This window comes from Carlito syrichta, unplaced genomic scaffold (genome assembly GCF_000164805.1).
Source record: "Carlito syrichta isolate Samal-C Ts95f unplaced genomic scaffold, Tarsius_syrichta-2.0.1 Scaffold306634, whole genome shotgun sequence".
NCBI lineage: Eukaryota > Metazoa > Chordata > Mammalia > Primates > Tarsiidae > Carlito > Carlito syrichta.
Window position 1 is genome coordinate 540,924 of NW_007250730.1, and position 5,637 is coordinate 546,560.

Here is a 5,637-nt window from a genome sequence, read left to right on the forward strand (position 1 = left end):
CACCCTCAACCTGCTGGGCTCCGGTGATCCTTCCGCCTCAGCCTCCCAAGTAGCCGGAATTACAGGCGTGCACTACCACGCCCGGCTGATTTTTTGATTTATGTAGAGAGGAGGTCTCGCTGCCCAGGAGGGTCTTGAACCCGTGGGCTCAGGCAATCCACTCACCTCAGCCTCCCAAAGGCGCGGAGTTACAGGCTGAGCCACCAAGCCCGGTTTAAAGTTGTGTTTCTTAAGTAAACAACTCTTGAAGTACATTAAACTCTTTTTGGAAAATTGTACACAACCCTTTCAATGAATGTTAACATACTGTTAGCTTCCAAAAGAGTATACTCCAAGTGGTAAACCTTTTTTCACTGGAAGAACCAGACACAGTCTGGAGACAAGTAAGTCGGGACAGATTCTCAAGATCATTTGGGACAACTACACTTTGATGAACAACAACTTTTACGTGAACTTCATCGAATTCTGTTATTTCTCTCTTCAGAAAATGTATGAAATATAGACTGTGTGGCCAGGCATGGTGACTCACGCCTATAATCCCAGTGCTTTGAGAGGCTGAGGTGAGAGGATTGCCTGAGCCCACGATTCAAGACCAGCCTGGGTAACTTGGTGAGACCTCATATCTACAATAAATAATAAAAATTAGCTGGGCATGGTGGCACGCACTGTAGTTCCAGCTACTTGGAAGGCTGAGGCGGAAGGATCGCCTGAGCCCAGCAGGTTGAGGCTGCAGTGGCCATGAGTGTGCCACTGCCCTCCAGCCTGGGTAACAGAGTGAGACTCGAACTCAAAAAATAAATAAATAAATAAATAAATAAATAACTTGCTAAAAAAGAAATATAGACTGTGTCAGTTTCCTCAGGGGACCTGGGAATTTAAAGACGTGTATCCTCCTTACAGATATAAAACATGTCCCCATGGGAAAAAATTAGCCAAAATAGTTATTCAATACCTCTCCTGGTATTTGCCTCTTCTTCTTCCTCTTTCTCTTCCTCTTCCTCCCTCTCCTCCTCCTCTCCTTCCATTCCCTCTCCCCCTTCCCTCCTCCTTCTCCTTCTTGTGCAGTGACACAATCACAACTCACCAAACCCTTGAGCTTTCTGGGCTCAAGTGATTCTCCCACCTCAACCTCTCGAATAACTGGGACTACAGGCACACACCACCATGCCCAGTTAATTTATGGATTTTTGTGCAGAGACGAGATCTCACTAGGTTGCTCGGGCTGGTCTCAAACTCCTGGGCTCAAGTGATCCTCCTGCCTCAGCCTTCCAAAGTGCTGGGATTACGGCACGGGTTACCATGCTCAGCTAACTCTACAGAGTTCTAAACTTCACAAATATGCTAGATTTTGAACTGTATATATTTCCTCATGCAGAGGCATCTGAGCATAGTGAAGATGAATTCTCAGAGAACGCAGTTGCCAAGCCTATGTGATGGAACTATAGGGAAAGGTGGCATCATTAATTAATCTTCAAAGAAGAATTGTCATCATTTTCAAAGAAGCTTAAAAAGCTCCACAGCGATGATGCATGAGGCCTGGCAGCTGACATGCCTCATCCCAGTAGTGTTCACCTGTGGCCTTGATCAGCAGCTAGACGTGTTCATCTCCAGGATCAGTGATGAATGAGCTGCCTGTCATTTCCACTCCTCTCGTGCCAAAGGGCGGAGGCTTCAGGTGATCACGCCAGCAGCATTGTACTGAAATGGATTCTGCTCACGGCAGCCTCAACCTCAGTCTCCCACACAGTTGGGACTACAGGTGCACACCACCATGCCTGGCTAATTTTTATTATTTTTTGTAGAGTCAAGTTCTCGCTGTCTTGAACTCCTAGGCTCAAGCAATCTTCCCATCTTGGCTTCTCAAAGTGCTGGGAATACAGGCGTGAGATACCACGCCCAGTGAGATTTTAATACTTATCAAAGAGGGGTTTAAACTAGGTTAAAGGGATAAATTGCCACAGATGAAATAAAATAGCCTGCTCGGTGGCTCAGGCTGTAATCCCGTGCCTTTGGGAGGCTGAGGTGAGTGGATTGCCTGAACCCGCGGGTTCGAGACCCGCCTGGGCAACGAGACCTCATCTCTACAATAAATCAAAAAATCAGCCGGGCGTGGTAGCACATGCCTGTAATTCCGGCTACTCGGAAGGCTGAGGCGGAAGGATTGCCAGAGCCCAGCAGGTCGAGGCTGCGGTGGCCAGGAGCGGCCACTGCACTCTAGTCTGGGTGACAGTGAGACACCAACTTAAAAACAACAACAACAACAAATGCATCAATCCAATCATCCATTTCTGAAATGTACTTTAGATAAACCCCTTGAAGTGTTCTGTTGTTGCAAATGGCTGTCTTTGCATTATTTTGTTTCTCCAAATTCCTGTAATTACCTGACTTCATTTCCGATAAGATAATTTAACAGAGTGCTTATCTCCAAGTCCTGTGTTTCTTTCTTTTTTTTTTTTTGAATTGGAGTCTCACTCTGTTGCCCAGACTGGAGTGCAGTGACTGCTCCCAGCCACCGCAGCCTCGACCTGCTGGGCTCCAGCAATCCTTCCACCTCAGCCTTCCAAGTAGCTGGAACTACAGGCGCGCACTACCACACCCGGCTAATTTTTTGATTTATTGTAGAGATGAGGTCTCACCAAATTGCCCAGGCAGGTCTCAAACCAAGATGAGGCAATTCACTCATCTTGGCCTCCCAAGGCACAGGATTACAGGCTGAGCCACCGAGCCCAGCAGATCCTGCTTTTTCAAATTTATAGAAGCTAAATGTCATGTGTTCCGGATTGTCTAGGGAGTCATACCTCGAGCATGGTGCCTGATAATCCTTTCCATTCTTTTGATTAAGGGATCAGAACTGTTACATAACTGGTGTCTTTTTCCAGTTGTTTTAGATGAAATTTACTAATGTTTCTTGGCCCTTTTGGAAGGTCCTATTTGACCTTTCAAAAAGTACCAAAATGTTCAAACTTGATGACAGATTAAAGAGAGGAGCATTATTTTTGCTTATATAAACTATTGTAGTTATAGCTTTAGAGTTTATAAAACCTCATAATGTATTTTCCCTGTACTGGTTAAAATGTGTTTTTCAATTTATATCCTAAAGCAAGTTTAGGCTATAAGCTAGAAGATAAAGGAAAAAAAGCATGATAGAACATATTTTCTTCACCTTGAAATGCTATTTTTATTTTCCTTAAAAAAAGGATAACGCAAGATGTTAGTGCCACTTTCAGTGGATGAGTGGTCCTGTGACAGATGGCTGTGATCAACCTCCACTGGTAACTGGACTTGACATTTGGTAAGATCACTTTGAATGAATTTATGAGGAAAAAGGGGAAAGGACAGAAGACTTTGCAGCTATCTAAAATTCATTTTTGGAAACAAGTTGGATATATATATATATATATATCATCCTGAGTTGGTTTCATGACTTAATCACACCCTTGAGAGTGAAGGAAATGCCCAGTGGGTCAATTCCTTAGGTCACCAGGTGCCCACAGAAAAAGAAGTCCACACACTCCCCTAGCTTGGAGCAGTGATTCCTAATTCCCAGCTCCTCCCTTAGTCCACAGCAAGTTCATCTGGAAAACATTTAGTCCTTTCTGAGGCGATCTCAAAATGAAGCCAGCCCCAGGTCCACTGTCTGCCTCTTGTTAAGATCAGATGCATGACCAACAAAGACATGCATTTTTGAGCCATATGGAAGAAATAATTGACTAAATGGGATCCTGATCACTTAAAAGAATGAACACATCTCTTAAAAGGAAAGGCATATTTTCTCATTAGGCCCAATGTTTGCATAATACTTAACGTGTCTCAAAAGCTAAATAAAGGTATTAAAATATTCCAGTGAAATGTGGCACTGTTTCTGACGTCCTATGGGATTACAATAAATTTACTTGACACAGTTTGGCTTTAAATGATCACGGTGTGTTAAGTGGAGTTAAATTAAGGAAAACACATGCAGAAATCTAAATAATAATTTATTACCTCAATGAGTACCTAAGGTAAAAATAACACTAAATTATCTAGTTTTTAATTAGTAATTATTCAACAGAAGAATGTCTTTCAAAGATTATCTTTCAAGATTCAAGGGACAAGATACCAAGATCTTTTTAATGAAACCATTCATTTAAATCTGTTCTTAAATAAATTATATTACCTTAACATTTTGGGGTATGAGATTCTCACAGTCAAAATAATTGGCTTGTTTTCCTGGGTCATATTTCAAACTCCTGTGAAAAATGAATATTTACTTGGAAGAGGGGACTTATTAAGTCATGGTGTCATCTATGCCATTGCCCAAGCTGGCACTCAGCTCATACATTTTCCATTCTTTCAGCTACGGCACTCACAATGTTTTAATAACTCTAGAAGTTTCCTGAATTATGCACCTTGAATACCTCAATGCTGTGCCTAATCTACCCGCCCAAAGATAACAGTCATGTTGAAATAGGATTTTTTTTTATGCAAAAGCCACTATATTTCAGTTTAAAACTTGAAAAAAAAAAAAAAAGTCAAAATTCTGCAGATAGTGCCCTGCTGTGGACACTCTGAAATATGTAGAGAAGAAACAATCACCTACAAACTCCAGTGTCAAGTCTTGCAATCAGATGAACATCTCACACTGTCAACTATTCCTAGCCAGCACCTCTGGGCTTAACCAGCCATCTCCAAACTTCACACTGTAGATCAAGGGTGGTCATGAGGTACATACACGCTCACCTCAAAGCAATGTCACTATTGGAAAGTAACTTAAAACATGTTAAGTGAGGGCTCTAGAGTTAACACTTCTTAGGAACAATCAATCACCTGTGCTACCGGAATCATTAATTTTTTTTCAGCAAGATATCAGAATCAAATTTCATGGGAATTCCATAAGAAATCAAACTGGACATTTCACTAAATAGAACCTCCAGAATCTGGTTGTTCTTAATGATTTCCTTGAACCCTTAAGCCAGTTAAATATTAAACAGCAAGTGCTAGACTGGTATAGATCGAGATGTCAGTGGACAAATTTCAGACCTTGTTTGCATGCATCTCCAGAAATCAGGCCAGAATGTTTATTGAATGACTCAATGCATATTAATTTAATACCTTTAATGGACAAACTCAAAATTCTATACATTTAGTAATAACACTAGTTTATCACTATCACTCGGAGCATTTAACTCACTCTGTGAAGAGATGCTTTTAGAGCTGTTTGATTTTGTCATTTTCAGATGAAAATAAAAGTGAACATCTGAAGAACATCTGTAAAGCGACAGCAGAGGACAGCCATGCTGTAGTTCATCATCTACATTAGATTCTGTGTGATGCTCCTTCTATAATGTAATATTAGCAAAAGTTGGATTTTCCTGGCGAATTTAAGGCTACTAAAAGCCTATGGCCTATTGTTCTGCTTTTCCTAACTTTCCAGGAAGACCTGGAACTAAATTTAATGCCTAATTGTATTTCCTGTGTTAGGTTTGGTGTTTTTGTAGTTATCATTTCCTTTTTTCAATGTTCTGCTTTTTATTTTTGTAGCTTAATCCTTTTAGAAATGTGTGCTATGTATTCAAGATTAATAAAGTCATTGTTTCATCCTTAATCCTCATCTTCAGTTGCTCGTGTGTGTGTGTGTGTGTGTGTGTGTGTGTGTGT

At 41.2% G+C, this 5,637-nt stretch overlaps 1 long non-coding RNA gene across 1 annotated transcript in view; it reads left to right on the plus strand.

The window, feature by feature from the left end:
• Positions 1 to 5,572, plus strand: part of LOC103265537 — a 12,161-nt gene extending 6,589 nt beyond the window's left edge. Inside the window, exons 2-3 of the long non-coding RNA XR_504643.1 lie at positions 3,198 to 3,292; positions 5,217 to 5,572. This is a non-coding gene — a long non-coding RNA (uncharacterized LOC103265537). The remainder of the gene's footprint in view (positions 1 to 3,197; positions 3,293 to 5,216) is intronic.
• Positions 5,573 to 5,637: the final 65 nt, after the last annotated feature.